Source organism: Lissotriton vulgaris, chromosome 10 (assembly GCF_964263255.1).
Source record: "Lissotriton vulgaris chromosome 10, aLisVul1.2, whole genome shotgun sequence".
NCBI lineage: Eukaryota > Metazoa > Chordata > Amphibia > Caudata > Salamandridae > Lissotriton > Lissotriton vulgaris.
The window spans coordinates 934,734,301-934,752,835 of NC_141698.1; positions in this window are offsets into that span (position 1 = coordinate 934,734,301).

Below are 18,535 nucleotides of genomic sequence, written 5' to 3' on the forward strand. Positions count from 1 at the left end.
ATGTACTTATTTCCTGAATTTTGAATTAAATGAAATATAAATGTATGAGTTAAAATTCGTTCTTTCCTTTAAAATCTATTTGCATTAAACAAATTTATAAGTGAATAAATAAAGGTCATACTAGAAGATTTTCTTTAAATAAAAATTAGATAAAGGAAGAATTAAGCTGGTCTTGTTCATCCTTAGCCTAATTTTTACTAGCAGATCCCTAGACCATTAAATGGTGGTGTGTCTGAATAAATTGTTTCTTTGATCAGACCATGGTAAAACAATTTAAACTGCATGTGTACATATTAAAAATATTTAGCTTAATTTAGACACTCCGCTATGATCCAGCAGCTCTCCTTTGATTCACACCAATTCATGAGGTAGAAAGAAAGTGTGTATGAGTGACTCGCAGTATTATGGGCCCCACTGATGAGTAAATGCATGATTTAATACTTCAGGGAAAAGTGATGAGGTTTTAGAAATTATTTTCGGAGTAGCGCTGCATCACAGGCATGTGTCCTTTGCTACCCCAGCACCTTGAGACCCTTATGGGTGAGCAGGTCATCTGATTGATTGATTGAATGATTGCTATGTATTTGATACAGGACAAGTGCTGCTGCACACAGAGAGATGGATGTAGTTCATCATGGGGCAAGGCAAAGTGTTAATAGTTTATAAAAAAAGGTTTATAAACTATAAAAGACGGTCTCTTAATGCTTAGTAGTTGTGCAGGCTGCTGCTGACGTCTGTTTGAATTCCGCTTATTTCTTGAAGCACTAACAATAATTAAAAGATACTATCTGTGCTCACTGAGTGGAATTTGTGAAATGATTACCACTTAAAAACAAGAACACTAAGGCACCATTTTCAACTTTTATTTTTTAATAAAAATTTGGAATTTAGTGCTGAGTGCCATGTTCTCCATTTTCCCATTGCTAGGGCTTCAGGTTTCCGTCATGGACCTAATCACTGCCTTAAGGTCTAGTTTACTAATGGTTCTGTTACAAACATTGATAAGCCATTAAACTATAAATGAAACTGGAATTGATCAAGGCTATTTTATTGGGTCACAATTATAACAAGCTAAATTAAGGTAACTTGGGATCTAATATATTGTGACTAGGGCTTTTCTTGTGGACTTTTTGAATTAGAAATTACATTTAAGCAGGAATATTGCATTGTGGAATACTCTACTGTTTCGAAGCCCGCAAGTCTTCCTAGTTTATTTTTTAAAACCTTAATACATCGGCTCAGATTTTCAAACATTATGCACTGGTTTGTGCCACAAAAGTGAAGCAAACCACGGAAAAACATTATTTTTAATGTATTTTCCAGTGTAAAACTTGTTTTGTGCTGGAAAGTTGTCTGAAGCTAACTCTAATCAGCACAAAGCGCTACCTTGCATTACTTTGCATCAAGAGGGCATTATATGGTGGTTCATGGGCATTCCCATGCAACAACCCATGGTTTTGTATGCAAAACCCGATCCACTTATAATTGTAGACAGGATTTTGCAGCACTGTTTGCTGCACTGTACAGCACACATCCGAAGTGAGAAAAGTTGTAAGATTTTTTCGGTGATATTATTTTATACTGGAAGGGCACCCTTCCAGTGCATAATCTGTGCCAGATACCACATACAAACCCTTGCATTATGGTGCAAAGGTGTGCGCATGCTGCCATGCCACATGATTCTGCACCAGTGCTAGGGAGAGAGCAGGATAATGCCATATCTCCGTAGATACTGCGCTCTCATGCAATGCAGCGCAGCACACCAAATGAGGGTACTGTGGGTACTGCATTGCGTTCTGTGACATCTTTCTAAATCTGGGCAGTTATCTGAAGCTGAAAATGAATTGTTTGCCATTGACTATCATGTGCTTAGGACAATGCTTAGGACAATGTGTTTTTGCATCTTATTCATCTGGACACTTCATCTGGACACTTGGGATGCCAGTTTGTCCAATTAATTTACTATTGAAAAGCTTTGGAATCTGTGATGTCTAATTGATGTCTAATCGATGACCACAGAGATAAACACATACTTTTTTAACACAAATTATGGTGAAGAGTTGACAAAATGAGACTCATACCTCCAAATCAGAGTAACATAAAAGTGAGCATATCACATGCATGAGATGTTGTGCCGTAACTACTTCACAACTGGCCAGAATTGCATTAAATTGCCGAGTCCAGATTACAGTAGCATCAATCACTGACAGTAAGTCAGAGGTTATGTGCTGGAGCATATGCTGAAGGGAATCTAGAGTTTATATTAACAATTCCTGGCAGTACAGCAACATCTTGGAGAAGTGTGGCTCAGGGCTTAAAGGCGGCAGACCCGGAAGCTGAGATCGGCCCTGGACCAGGGTTCAATTCCCCGCCTCAGCGGGTCTTGGGCTAAAAAATTCCACGGACTCGATAATTCTCACTCCGGTGCCTTCTCGACTCACGGGTTCACACTCTGCGACTCTGGGCAATAGCTTGCTTAATCTCCACAACGGCCCCTCGCGGCGGGATGCCTGGCTTTCACCTTGTGGATACTCTGCCGGGGTTATCTCACAGGGGAATACCAGGACGGATTCCCTAAGCAAGCGCCGGGAAACCCACTGCGGGTAGCTGTTCGCTATACAAGCTCAAAACATTTACATTTTTATTTACATCTTACAAATGTTCAGTGTCAGTGAAACCTAACGGATTACAATCCAAACAACCAGGATTGAGAAAAGTTATCCTCTTAAGATGTTTCTCATGCCCTTAATGAAGGATAATAAGTTTTGACTGCCACCACTGTCCACATGTCTTTGGCCATGTACAACCTCCGGGCTCATGTCTGAAGGAGTGTGTGAAGTGTTTATTGAGCAAGTGAAGTTTTTCACTTTATCTGTGCCAACGCTCAGTTAGTGGGTGCTGATACTGGATGTGGGTTTTGTCTTATGAGTTGGGAAAAACTTGCGCTGATAACTTGTTAATATTTTTGAATGAGTGCAAACTTTGAGTACCTTTTACCTAATAGTGGCACCTGTTTCAAGAAATAAGTAGCACAGGTGAAGTAAAGGGCACCCTGGCGGAGGCAATCATCGCGGTACTCCCCAAGGATGGGAAAGATCATTCCCTCCCAAAAAACTACAGACCCATTTCCTTAATTAATCTTGACTGCAAGATCCTAGCTATGATCCTCTCAGCCCGTCTGCAGCGAGTCCTTCCCACCTTAATCCACCTGTCTGAAGCAGGATTTCTAAAAAATAGACTATCTAGAGATAATACCAGGGTACTGGCGCACGTGCTGGAGAAAGCAAAATTTCTAGAGACACCCACGGCGGCAATAACGTTAGATGCCGAAAAGGCTTTTGACAAAGTCGATTGGGCCTTTCTCGAAGCAGTGTTGCATAAGTTCAACTTAGGCGTAATATTCACGAAACTTGTAATGTCCCTCTACGCTTGTCCTACTGCAAGGGTTAGAGCAGGTGGCTCTTTTTCCTCATCTTTCTGTCTGAAACAGGGAACAAGACAGGGTTGTCCTCTTTCCCCATTATTGTTTTACTAGCAATTGAGCCGTTTCTATATCATATAAGGCATATTGATGCAATTGCTGGTATCCCATTCAACGATTGCACCATAAAACTAACCACATATGCGGACGATGTACTCATTATGTCAGAAAGAGCGGATGAAGCTATTCCTGCGCTAATGAGTACTATCGATGAATACTCCAGGGTCTCAGGATACAAACTAAACAAGGATAAAACGGAGGTTAAACTCCTGAATAACATCGGAAATAAGGACATCCTTGGAACCTCTGGCCTAACCTGGCAAACCACAATGCTTTAAATATTTGGGTCTTGATTTTTGGAAGGATGTAATATCAACCTTAAAAATTAATGAGGAACTAACCTTAAAAAAGATCTCCACACTGTTAGACGGCTGGTCACCCAAGTTTCTTTCTTGGTGGGGCAGGGCAGAAACTCTCAAAATGATGTCCACCCCACTGGTGAATTATTTAGCCAGCATGCTTCCTATGACTTTTACGGACGACTTCATCAAAAAGGTGGATAAGCTATTTGGTGAGTTTCTGTGGCGGGGGAAGAAAGACAGAATATCATTGAAAAAGTTGCAACTAGCAAAAGAGAAAGGCGGCCTGGGCCTTCCCTCGTTCAGGAACTACCAGACGGCTTTCCTCTGTAAACAGGGAGCTTTCTGGCTGGTAGACTCTCCATCCTATGTCCCAGTGTGGTTAACCATTGAAAAATCTATCATTGCACATGCACCCCTACCAACCCTCCTTACTATGGATTTAGCACAGCTACCTCATTCCAAATACATCCTGTTAAACACAATATGGTTAAGGACCTCTATGAAGATACACAGCCCATTCCATTCTCGACATTACAGACAACATATAACCTACCCCCCATAGATTTTTATCAGTTCCTGAAATTGAAATCTATCATCTCTAAATGTAACCTTGCCACTGACTCCCCTTGGCTTATGACACTCCTGCCTCATCTGACTCATGCTGACCACTTTGTGTCTAAAGTCTACAAGTTACTCCTCCCTCTGCCCAAGAACTCCCACAGACTGGCGGAAGGCAAATGGGAATCGGAACTTAACTCAACGGAAATAGTAATAGACTGGGATGTAATACATAAAACCGCCCTGTCCAATAAGATATCTCCAATTCTTTGCCAGACAAAATACATGCTTTTGAACTGAACGTTTTGGACCCCACATAGGCTTTTTAAATGTCATCTGAGAGACACACCCACTTGCTGGAATTGTCAGACAGCGATTGGGGATCTAGCCCATATGCTTTTTTCCTGCCCTATATTACAGACATTCTGGGGGAAAGCCTTTGCTTATATTCGCCAATTTTTTTAAATTGACCCTGTGAAGGACTTTATTTACGTTATACTAGGTGCACTAGACCCTCAGCTGCCAGACATTCATGACCGCCAACTTCTAGATCTAATGATGACACTAGCATGCAAGGTTATCCTTTGTAAATGGAAGAGCTCATCAGAGGTCAATTTTGGAATATGGCAAGAATGGCTCTCTTTTCTGAGAGGAGCTGATAATCCAGCTCTGCAAGCGGCTACATGGAAATCCTCCAGCAAGAAATTATGGAAATCTCTAGATGCATCGTCTTTTCACTATGACCCTCCGTGATGTAATACTTAACACTGTATTTTATTCATATGTGGTTGTGTATATATTTCTCCACCTGATCACATTGTGAACACCATACTTTCTGATAGCTTGGATGTAATGTACCTGATCTGCTTGTCTTAATTTTTCCTTTGGTTTTCTGTGGGTGTCATTTAATAACATGTTTGAATCAATCTATGTAATTGAAGCTTTATTGTATTGTCTTTACTTTATTTTTTCCTAAATTTCCAATAAAAACGATTTGAAATGTATTCATTGAAAATGTAAAACATAAAATAACAATACATCAATGCATTATTGCAAAATATTTGAACATAATGCTCTCAAACAATTCGAAAAGTACAAAGACACTGCCAACAAAACGACTAACCATCACACTCCTACAAGTGTGACAGTTCTGAATATTCCAGGCCCCCAAAGCTATAAGATTTGCTTTGGCAGCAGGGATTATTCATTTTTAAATATATATTGAAAATATTAACAAATGTTGTGTCCTCATATCTGAATTACACAAAGAGCACCACCATGTGGCTGACTTTTATAAGTGCTGATGTTGACAATAAAGTGCCTGTGCCCAGCACCAAAAACCATGGCTTAAATTAAGCACTGCTTTTAAGCATGCTAGTAATTGCAAAGCATTCCTTCTTTTTTATCAACCTCTTCAGCTCCCTGTGTACTGTTGTGGTGTTTTCAGAATTATTAAAAATGTGCACATATAGTTTTTTTATAATGAGTGTTTTTAAGGATGCATAGGGTTGTAACCGATGATTATTGATGCACTTGTGATGAGTTTCTTTGGCCATATGGAAGTGCAATATTGTTATGAAGAGTTATGCTACATTATCGTGGAATATACCACTATTTGTAAAATCAATGTTTCTGGTGTTCTATGCAACTTGTTCCTCATCATTCTCCTGCCAATAAGTGTCCCGCTCCAAAGAAATATCTTCCCTTGTTTCTGTGGAGCATACACTTCATGTCATGGTACATGTGTAAAGCAATTCCCCAAGTTACACATAATAGACACGCACTCTGCCTATGAATAACGTAAAGGCATCGAGCAATGCAAAACGGGGCAAAATGCAGTGTACCATCACTGTGTGCAAGGGAGGGGTTCCATGGGCACTGTGGGGCTGTCTCTATACATCTTCCATGGTTCATGAGGCATGATATGTATCTCCTACACACTCCAATGGGACACTGAGGTGATTTGCTTTGCTTTATGTGCTGCAAACCAGCCTAGCATTACTTTTGCAGCCCATGCATCAGTTTTCTCTGCGGCAGCCGTCCCACGTAAGTGGCATTTGTTTTGACACATATTGGAATCTTACGCTATGGTGTACCGTACCGTAAATCCGACGCATCCAAAGCATTTGAAAATGTCATACCACAGTGCAAGTTTTTCTGATGTATTGCTGCCTTACCACAGAGATGCATCAGTTCTCATAAATAAGGCCTTCAGTATTTCAAAATTTGATAACATAGTTATAGTAGCTTAAATATTGTTTACTAAAATTTCATTCCATTGGGTGTAGTTTTGCTTTTGCAAAACACCAGTGGCCGATATTTTTTAAACAATATTTATAACACAAAATTTTTGTCAGATGACATTTGACTATGAAGTAATTATACCATGCCATCTTACATTGCCTGTATGTTCAGGGAGTAATGCCACATTCTATTACCGTTAATGTGTGTATTGTGCAGTATGGTCTAAAGCAAGATGTAGAACCTACCACTACACACCTATCACATTGGGGAAATTGACTAGTTTATAATGTTCCACTTTGCTGTGTGTTGACACAGCAGTCATTTCAGGGACATGTATGTGTTTATTTATAATTCACTGGCATTACACTCAGAAAATAATCGCATGATTGAGTGAATGACCTTTGTGATTTGCCTCCTGCCATGGCTACGGTTGATTAGACAGCATGCCCCTAAACTGCTATAGCAAAGGAAAAGACTGTTTTCTCCACCTCAGAAGGTCGGTTTTATTCCTCAATCCATCTACTGGTAAGGGGCAATACAAATATGTGGAGAACATGTTCTTGAATACCCACTTGTCCTACATGAGCTTCAAGTAGATGAACTTGAGAATAGCTGTCTTGTGTGAATGAACTTCTTTATTAAAAAATAAACTGGGCAAAGAAGATACAAGAAGAGTCGTGCTTCTGGAGTTTACCTTGTGTCATCGTCCTTGTTATATACCTGCTGCATGAAGCAGTGGAATGGCCCAAAGCACTGACAATGTCTATCCCCACCCTTGTACAAGAAGAAACAATCACCAACATTGGTGCCTGGTGCGCCATGGCCTGTCTCCCATATTTACCAGACTTCAGTAATGATGGTCATGGTTTGGATGAATGTCTGAATATTCACATTCATGACAGGTCAGAAGAAATATGAGTCAAATATTTGTTTGGACATTTTGACCCAAAGTGCCCAGAAGCAAGGTGCTTATATGCTAGTTTAATCAGGGATTTCATATGAGAATCTGGCATTACCATTCTCCTGCTGGTTTTGAATTGTGGGGTGGATGGCTTGCTATAAAGCACTCTGTCGTATGAAAAACCTGGATGGGCCAAGCTGCTTCTCCGTCAGTCTAAACCTGGACTTCGGTGCACAAAATGTCCAAAAAGGGTCACTCTTGTGCTCTTATTTACTATGCTCTACTTGGCACTTCCTCCCATCAAAACATTTGCCACCAAGGGAAGTCCTTCAATAAAGACATTCTACCTCTTACAATCCATAGGGATTGCTATAGTTGAGCTAGAAGATTTTGTAGGTTTTTCGGTAGACTCAGCACTGGGAGAATGCACTGCACTACACCCGGACTGTGCAACGCCTTTGAACATTTTCAAAGAGGTAGTTTAATGCAGCAATCCTGCCCCAAAAAACACAAGCACAATGCCCAATAGAAAGATAATCCCTAATTTTCCAGTTAACTGCATCACTTTTTCAATAACCTTAAAGGTGACAAGAGCTAGCAGAACATTTCTGAGACATTGATTCGAATGCATGACCTCCTAAAGGCAAGGCACACCACTAGTTGATACTAAAACTCCCTTCCAGCCCAGCCCATTAAGTCCTGCCATAAACCCTGAATCTAAAATTGTTAAGTTACCTACTTACAAGAGAAGAGGGTCAGGATCTACCTAACCATTCCCCTATGTTATTTCCATTATAAACATGGTGCCTTGCAGACATAGGGCCTCATTTATGAAAAGTGACGCATCGCTGCGTGAAAACAGCGATGCGTCACTTTTCACTGCGCACTCCTTGCGACACCAATGATGCATCATATTTAATGTATGACGCATCATGTCGCAAGGACTTACAGATACGTCAGTATTTCTGACGTATCTGTAAGCGCAAAAGTGACGCATTGCTGGAGTGTGTCACAAAAGTGACGCAACTCCAGCAATGCGTCCTTTCACATGGGGAAAGCCCCATGTGAAAGGGCTTGCATCAGTCTTACGCCTGCTGTGAGGCAGGCGCAAGATTTTGACGCAACAGCATCCTAAAAGTGACGCAGTGAAATCTCATAGATTTCACTGCGTCACTATTACGAGGCTTTTTGCGGGGGAATGCCCCCTCTGCATACATTATACCTGACGCAGGTATAATGTGGCGCAGGGGTTTAAAAAGTGACGCATCTACCTAGATGCGTCACTTTTTAAATATGACGCAACAAGGCACATTTTTTACGCAGCTGGTGCGTCACAATAAGTGACGCACCTGCGGCGCAAAACTGACGCAAGGCCTCATAAATAAGGGCCCTAGTCTTTAAATGTATTTAGTAACAGTATCATTTAATGAGAGCGATTTATATAACAGGAACGATGACACATAGCTTGAGGATGGACTGGTACTTTAAATATGGAGCAATAACAGTTCATGTGTCGATTACTTGTGCCAGGTGAATGTATATTGTAGCAGAGTCACCTTCTCTGGATGATCACTCTGGATTTTCCATTATTTTCTGGACCCTCTTTTAACTGTTATTATGACTCTGTGCACTGTGGCACTGCATTTCAGTGTCACAGTCTGTGAGTTGTAGCTCAAAATAGTGCTGTAAAATAGCTTTCATCCAACTGGTGTATTTAACTCACCAGTAAAGACATTGTATACTGTGTCACAAATTGCCCCACTGTCATAAAAGCTAAAAGTTATGAGTGTATTGCAATGTGTATTTACACCATCCATATATACCTGCACTGGCAGATGGAAATGTGCCTTTTCCATTCAAGGAAACCACCCTGAAGAGTTCCCTGTAATCCCACAGGGCTGCGTGCCTAACAATATCAGTCAGTCAGTCAAAAAACGTTATTATCGGCTACAAGCCATAAAAGCACATGTATACAAACATTTGAAATAAAAACATACCAATATAAAACAATACGATGTACTCAAAGTAAAAACAATACTCCTAAAAACAATTCTGAGATGCAGCATTAAAACATAATGGGATCCTTGTACAATTGAAAAAAAATGAAAAGAGAAAGGAGAGCAGTCCCTTCGCAATTTAGTTTTAAAAATTCCTTAGAGGTTACAGTAGTCACAAAAGCACAGATCTTGCAAATAGAAATTTTTTAATTTTCGCGCCTCTGGCATGCCACATAGACAAGAGGTATCTGGAGGTCGCGAACACAATCAAGGGGGTGGTGTCTTATTTTAAGATTCTAAAGACTTCCCTATAACCCCTGAGACCCATATTCTTGCATAGTTGGACGATCCATTTAGCTCTTGCCCTAGAGTAAAAAGGGCAGAAGAGCAGAACGTGCAGATCCGTCTCTTCGCTACTTTCACACCCAGGGCATGAACTAACTGAAAGAGGAACGTTCGACCATTTATTTGTCACTGCCCTAACTGGGAGTATTCCATATCTAAATTGTATATGTAATTTTTTTGCCAGTAGGGGCTGAAAATCGTCCAGGAATTGCTCAAAATGGTAGTTGTCCTTGACCTCCAGTAATCTATTGGTCAATCCACCCAGAGTAGGGCTAAGTGTTATAAGATCCATTCGATATTGCTTGAGTACATTCACCAAAAACCTTTTAGGGATTGAGGCGCAGGTTTGCTCTGGAGAAAGCCACATGTCTCCCCTACCCAATGCGTGACAAAGCTGCTTAACATGTTTTAACCAGGGAATTTTTCCCACTCCCCTTATAGTCAGTAGATCCATTAGGTCCTCCCTGTAACTTAGCAGCTCTGGAGTAGTCCAGAGTCTTCTCCAGTACAACAAAGGGCGATTAGACATAACCTCCTGTATAGGGGCCAAACCCAAGTCTAAACGTAGTGGGAACAAAGGTGTGCTCTGGGGAAGTCTCAATAGTCGCCTAGTGAAGCTGTTATCTGTGGTAGACAGAGAGGTGGCGCTTACGTGGCCCCAGAGCGCACCACCTCTCGCCTGGGCTTTATAGATTTCCTCTGGCGGTCCCAGGGTTTTAAATCAGCACTCATTATAAACCTTTAAGATGCCACCAGAAGCTTGGGCCAACTTCATGTTTGCCTTGGCCATGTGCGACCCCCATTCCATCTTGTCGTTCAATGTTACCCCCAAGTAGTCAAAGGTCGAGACTCTTTCCAACACTGAGCCATCCAAGTGGGGGTAAAGACAATTGGATGATTTAGCGTTAAAAACCATGTATTTGGTTTTGGAAAGATTGATCTCCAAATTTCTAGTTCTGCAAAAAGAGCAGAACGCCTCCAGAGTTCGCTGGATGCCCATAGAAGATTTTGATAACAAAAGGGTATCATCAGCGAACAACAGGGCCGGTATCTTACGTGCAGCTAGGCTAGGAGAATCTAAATCCCTGGCACCCAAAAGATGGTCAATCAGTCCATTAAGGAACAAAGAGAAGAGCGTAGGGGCCAACACGCACCCCTGCCCAAAAACCCTTTTCCACTGGGAAGGGGGCCCGAAAGCTCCCCATTCCTCCCATTCCTCACCCTTGCAAAAGTGCCTTGGTGTAAGCGTTTAAACAATCGGCACAGATATACTGGGGCACCCATCTCTAGCAGTATGGCCCAAAGCTTATCCCTCTGGACCAAATCGAATGCAGATCGGAGATCTACAAAGATTAGATAGAGACTGCCAGCTCCCATAGTCACCGTCTTCCAGTAGACTAATTGAAGTCTGAACAGTTGGTCGATGGTGGAGACCTTAGCATGAATGCCTGCTTGAAGGGAGGTCAGGATGTGATGTTCATCAATCCAGCTCTGCAACCTTGCTAGTAAGAAGTGGGCAAACAATTTCTGCAAGACGTGAATGAGGCTGATGGGGCGGTAATTTGCTGGGTCGAGAGGGGAGGCCTTTTTATGGATGGGAATGATCTCTGCCACCAATCATGTGAGGGGAATTTCCATACCATGAAGGATGGCGTTAAAGTATAACCAAATATAAGGGGTCCACACCTTCTGCTCGCTCTAGAATAGGTCTCCAGGGATTCTATCCAGTCCCGGGGCCTTCCCGGAGGACAAGCTCCTAAGGACCGCCTGAATTTCCAGCATGGTGCAAGGTGGATAGTCGTAATTGGAGAAGTGTGGCTCAATGGTTAGAGCAGCAGACCCTGATGCAGAGGTCTAGCCCGGGACCAGGGTTCAATTCCCCGTCTCGGCAGGTCTTGGGCTCAAAAATTCCACAGACCTGATAATTCTCGCCTCTGTGCCTATTCTAATCATAGAGTCCCACTCTGCAACTCTGGGCAATAGCTTGCTTAATCTCCACAACGGCCCCCACAACGCTAAGGATGCCTGGCCTTCACCCTGGGGGTGCCCAGGAGTGGACGCCTCACAGGGAAAGCCAGGACTGGTTCCAAAGCGGTATTCGTACAAGCGCCTTGAGACCCTTGCGGGTGAGTAGTGCGCTATACAAGTATCAATACAAGTAATCCTTTGCATCCAGTGCTTCTAGGGTGAGCCTACCCTTCATTGGTGGGACTAGGTCTACCGAAGATGCGCTAACAGTGTGCGAGAACAAGGACTTAAAGTGTGAAATCCACACCTCTTTACTTAGGTTAGGTATTAGGGCAGACGTGCCTTCTGGCAAGACTGTTCTAACTAAATTCCAGAAGGCCCTATATTCACGTCCGTCCAAGGCTTCTTTTATACTAGCCCACCTTGCAGTCTCCCATTCTGACTTAGACTCCGCAATTATACTTTTGTAAGAGAGTCTAGCAACTCTAATGCTCTGTAGAGAACCAGTTTTGACCTCCCTGATGAGTGCACATTTAGCCACCATGCAGGGTTTGTTAAACCATTGGGCCTGATATTTTGGCCGTGGCCTCTTGTTGACTGGGGTGTAAAAGTAGACGGCCAAAGTAATGGTTAGAATAGAGTGGATGGACTCAAGCACCTGGACATAGGAAGAATCAAAGTTAGCAACCGAGAGATCGAAAGCCTCCACAAGGGAGCAGGCATTGTGTTGGTATAGCTCAGCCACTTTATCGGGAGCTAGCGCTAACTTAGCCCACCTAATACGTCTGCCCCCCGTAGCAAAGGTTAGATTCGTATCAGCGTGGGTCTCCAGCTCCCCCAATCTATAATGGTAACCCAGTGTATGTTTAAGTTCTAGTGACAGAAGATTATGGTCACTGTCTACCCTTGAAATTATATTGAAGGCCTTGATTTGGGACCAGAATTCCACGTTAACCATGATGTAATCAATGGTTGAGCTTTTCCCGACTCTGGTATAGGTGATCTTACCTGGAACATCGGGGAAAATCTGCCATTACAAGCTCTGAGAGAATGGGTTAATAAGAGCTTGTTGATCTGCAGAGCCAGTGGCGACAAGCGGTTTGCCAGATACATAGAGCATTCCTGAATGTGCCAAGTAGATTCCTCATCTTGCATTACAGAAGGGATCCCGGGCAAGGGTTCATAGTGGCAATTAAAATCACCCCCAATGATTCTATGTGTCGTTGAGGAAAATAATAAAAGAAGATCATCAAGAGCATCTAACATAGATGACCCCAACGTATGGGGAGTGGGACGCAAATAAGCATTAAAAACCGCCACGCTCGAACCATCCAGATATTTAAGAACAATACAAACAACATCCGGGGAGTGGGATTCTATGACCTTCACAGAGCACCCCAAGTGCGTAGCTACCCAAATACAAAGTCTCCCCGGGGGTCTCCCTCTGGGTCCCTGGACATCTCGTATATAGAATGTTGCAAAGCCCACCCTTGTGGGGGCGGTCAACATCCATGTCTCTTGGATCAAGCACAAATCGTACTGGTCCACCAACTCACCCCATTCTGGTTGGGCTAGCTGAGAACCTATCCCTGCTAAGTTCCATGATCTAATCAATGTTCTAAGGGGTTCAGCCCCAGAAGGACTAGCTAGAGTAGGTGCAGACACATTAACAGGGGGCGTTCTTGCCAGGTTGTCCAGCTCGATTCCATCTCCTTGAAGGCGTTGATTTATACTTAATGAAGTTGTTAATATTCCCTCTACCTGAGCCCCGAAAGCCGTCTCGGGTGGACCCTCCTCAACCCTATAGCACTCCTCCACAGGACACCCAGTTATGCTAGAAACTATTTTATTATACCTTAGTGGGTGGTGTAGTCAATCTACATTATTTAAGGCGCGGAATCTATTAGCTACAGGTAAGTAAAATTTGACCTCCTGTCTACCTTGGTGAAAGTGGGTTACTCCAAATCCTCCAGGTGCTTATTCCCGTGGGTAAAAGTACCCCAGAGGCAGTGGGATGATTGAACCCAGTTGACAAGGACCTCTCCAATCAAGATTCCTTGATTGAAATTAACAATCATGCAATCCCCTCCAATATCCTTAGGTTTAGGCCCCAGCCAGCTGACTCTTCTAGCAAATAAAAATTCTCCCTGCCCCGATCCCATAAGTGATCTATATTTGTTCAACCAAAAAATAATGTTATTCTTCAGCTTGGGGAATGTTTCACCTCGCTCACCAGACAGCAAAGGAACTCCAGTTAGTATCACCACATGCGGAGAGGCCGCAGCGGGTAACTGGGGGCAAGGTAGTGAATGTTGGGTTCCCTTGGTGTAAGATTTCGTGGCAGACTTGTGAGGGGCCATAACCTGATCTGGCTGATTTCTAGTGTTAGCTTGTGGGATTAAGTGTGACCTACTTGTAGGACACCCCCGCGCCGCATGGCCACCAGCTGCTGCGTGTGCCCCCGCCTGCCGATTCTGCCTGCCTCGAAGAGCCTTCCCGCCCTCGGGTCCGCCCTCAGGCCACGCCCCCCGCCTGCTGTCTCCTCCGCGTTCTGTACCCCTGTCTGCACTGTTCCTGCTGTATTGTTGTTTTTTACTGTGCCCTCTTAATTTTGTGTATTTTTCCCCGTGCTGACCCTGGTTTCCCCCCCATTGTGCGGCCAACCCCTGCACCCGCTCCCGCCGCCGGGGAGTGTAGCCACGCCCCCTCCTCCCCGCTCCCGCCTCCCAGCTGCCCCTCCCTCCCTGCACTTCGCCATAAATGGCGACCGTGCGCACGCGCAGCGGTAACGCGCAGCGGTCACGCGCAGCGGGTGCACCGATTGTGCGCCGAAGGCGCGCCAAAGGTAAGCCCGTCTACGCCCGTCCGCGCCTGGACCGCGCCCAGTGCCAGGACCCCTGGCCCCCGCAGACCCCAGCCCGCCTGCCGGACGTACGACGCCGCCACCCTCAACGCACTCAACACCGGCCGAATCCCGGGATGCTACCGAGCCACCCCGAGACGAACCCACGGACCCTTCAGCTGTCACGCCTGCAAGTTCTACAGCAACCGGACCTGCCCCGCACCAGCACCCGCCAAGCCGAACACCAGCAGCAACCACCTCAAGTGCATCCTACTCAACACCCGCTCCGTCCACAGACACACCATCGAACTCTGGAACCTCCTCTACACCAAGGCTCCTGACGTCGCCTTCCTCACGGAAACCTGGATGAACGACTCCTCAGCGCCCGACATCGCCATCGCCATCCCAGAGGGCTACAAGATCACCCGAAGAGACCGCGGCAACCAGACTGGAGGAGGCATTGCCATCATCTACAGGGACACCATCCGCATCACGACCAACACCGACGACACCCTGAATACCGCCGAACACCTGCACTTCCAGATCCACACGGACCCCAAAACCACCCTCAGAGGCACCCTCATCTACCGACCCCCGGGACCACGCACACAATTCAGCGAAGACATCGCCGACTTCATCTGCCCGCACGCCCTCCCCTCCGCTGACTACATCCTCTTGGGGGACATCAACTTCCAACTGGAGAACAACAACGACCGCAACACCACCACCCTGCTTGACAACCTCGCCAATCCCGGACTCAAGCAGCTAGTGACCACCCCCACCCACCTCGCCGGACACACACTCGACGCTGTCTTCTCATCCAGCAAGGACATCATCTTCAGCCACGCCACCGGACTCCACTGGACGGACCACAGCTGCGTCCACTTCACCTTCAGAAGATCCACGATCCACCACCACCAGCAACAGGTTGCTCGAAGAAACTGGAACAAGATCACAGCAGACCAGCTTGCCGCTTCCCTGAGCCAGCACCCCCCGCCAGCTCAGCGAACCCCAGCCAGGCCGCCGACAACCTCACGAAGTGGATCAGCAACTGCGCAGACGACCTCGCCCCACTGAGGACCCCGCCTAGCAGACCCGGCAGCAAGAAGGCCCCATGGTTCACCGACGAACTCAAGAGCTCCAAGAAGAACTGCCGAGCCCTCGAGAAAGCCTGGAGAAGGGAGCCAACACCGGACAACATGACCACCCTCAAGCTCGCCACCCGGAAGCACCATCAACTGTTCCGCGCCACCAAGAAAACAGCATTCAAGGACCGGCTGGACAACAACGCACACAACTGCAAGGAACTCTTCAACATCGTGAAAGAGGTCTCCAACCCCAACGCCGGAAACAACGACATCACCCCGTCGCAAGACCTCTGCAACTCCCTCGCCTCCTACTTCCACAACAAGATCGTTGACATACACAACAGCTTCAGCCCACAAACAACGCTCCCCACGACCGCACCAATGCCCCCCACCGCCACCCTCAGCGCCTGGACCCAGATCAACACAGAAGACACCATCTGCACAATGAACTCTATCCACTCCGGATCTCCGACCGACCGCTGCCCCCACCACGTCTTCAACAAGGCCGACGCTGTCATCGCACCCCACCTGCGGGACATCATCAACACCTCCTTCGACACCGCCACCTTCCCTGAGAGCTGGAAGCACGCCGAACTCAGCGCTCTACTAAAGAAACCAACAGCGGACCCCACCGAACTCAAGAATTACCGCCCCATCTCGCTCCTCCCGTTCCCAGCCAAAGTCATCGAGAAGACCGTCAACAAGCAGCTGGCCGCCTTCCTCGAGACGAATGGATCCCTCGACCCCCCACAGTCTGGCTTCCGAGCCAACCACAGCACCTCACCGCGCTCTATAAATGCCTTGATTGATTGATTGATTGATTGATTAAGGATGGTTCTTGAGGGGCAAAAGTGGCTTTGTCTGCATGCATCTTGTGCGGGATAACAGCACCGGAAGCGGTAACAATAGAAATGCGTTTGAACGTATTCGATGAGTCCGATCCAGGTGCCAGGATGTCAGATCGGGGATCATCATCTATACTTGGACATGGGTTTGCCTCATAAATATTACCTAGGTCCGGTTTCTCGAAGTTATTCCTGGTAAGGGCAGGTAGCTGTCCTCCTCCTCCACCCTTGTACTTTAACAATGAAACAACGTTATCAATTCTACTCATCAGGATTTTAAAATGAGATTAAGTGAGTGGTCCATACCAGGGGGGTAAGAGTGGTAATAGTGGGGCCTAGCTCAGCCTGTGGGGAATCTAGGGAAGAGATAATTGCTTTAGCTGTTTTTTTATGTAATTTCAGTTTCTTATTTCTAGGGCAGCACTTAGGTACTTTTGTAGCTACCTGGGGGGTTGTAAAGGATACGAGGTTTATAGGGGAACTAATATCTGGAACAATTTGGGCGCATGGCAGCTCAGCAAAAGAGGACACTAACATAGAATCAAGCGAATTGGCAGTAGGTGAAAACGCGTTCCCGGTTGGCAAGGGGGGAGGCATAGCAGGTGTAAGAGAGAGTCATCGATCTGTGTTCTCTATAGCCGATGAAACCACCCCAATTGTTTTTTGTAGCATTTTGTCAATAGCCGTTAAACTCGGGACTGGAGTTGCTGAAGCTGCTTTTTGCCGTGTAAGTGGGCCGGACGTTGGGAGATTGGTTTTACCCATGATGCTAAACGTAGATTACTTGATCGTTCAGAGTAACGGGACAACAAAGTTTGGCCTTTTTTAGAAAAAGAGAATTAAAATAAAATCAGGAAGGGAACAGATCGCTGAAAGATAATAACACCCTTAAAACACAAAATCAGTGGCCTATATACAATACTGGCCTTAAGCCTAGCTTTGACTGAATATAGTAGTAAATACCACAGTGGTGTGGCCCAGTCCAGTCACTGCCCGTCACGAACAGGCACAAACAGGCCCACCCTTGGTCCCGGGCTTAGTCCCGGCTTCATCCCGCGCAGCTTCCCGCGCCGCTGTAGAAGAGGAGTGACTTTTGAGCGCGTTCAGAGGGCCTCCCACCGCGTCTGCCCAGGTGAGTGCAGAGCGATGCACCGTGGGGGGTGTAGTCCATTGTAAATGGCCTCGAGAGTTTCGGAAAGAAGGCAGGGAACTCTCACCCTCACACCGCCTCTGTAAACAACAGCCCGCAGGGGACCGTGCCTATGTTGAAATACTGCCGCACACACAGATGGAAAAGATGCAACGCTTTTGAGCGCGTTCAGAGCGCCTCCCACCGCGTCTGCCCAGGTGAGTGCGGAGCGATGCACTGTGGGGGGTGTAGTCCGTTGTAAATGGCCTTGAGAGTTTCGGAAAGAAAGCAGGGAACTCTCACCCTCACGCCGCCTCTGTAAACAACAGCCCTCAGGGGACCGTGTCGATGTTGAAATACTGCCGCCCATATAATGAAGTGGCCTGCAACATATTTCAAATAGTATGCCTTCACAATGACTAAATACCCAAAAGCTGTTTTAGTTGTGTGGGTTAGCTACAATCTCATGAACACTTCTAGGTAAGTTCTATCTTTCCCTATAAAATCTTAGCAAAATGCTTCGAAATTGTTTTCCACTTTGTTTTAAAAGTAGAATTTGATGTGATAGCAGATTTCTGATACGTGTAGTGAAAAACAAACTTCATAAAAATATACTTTTTGCTCCATGAGCTGATACTGGCTTAGAACTAGTTCTGCCACTCAACTCACCTCCAGAGTCCCAATGTACATTTCTGGATGGAGTTAACAACCCTGCTCTCTAAACAACAACTTCCTTACCCCTGGGCATAGAAAGGCAAAGGTGTTGTCAGCAACT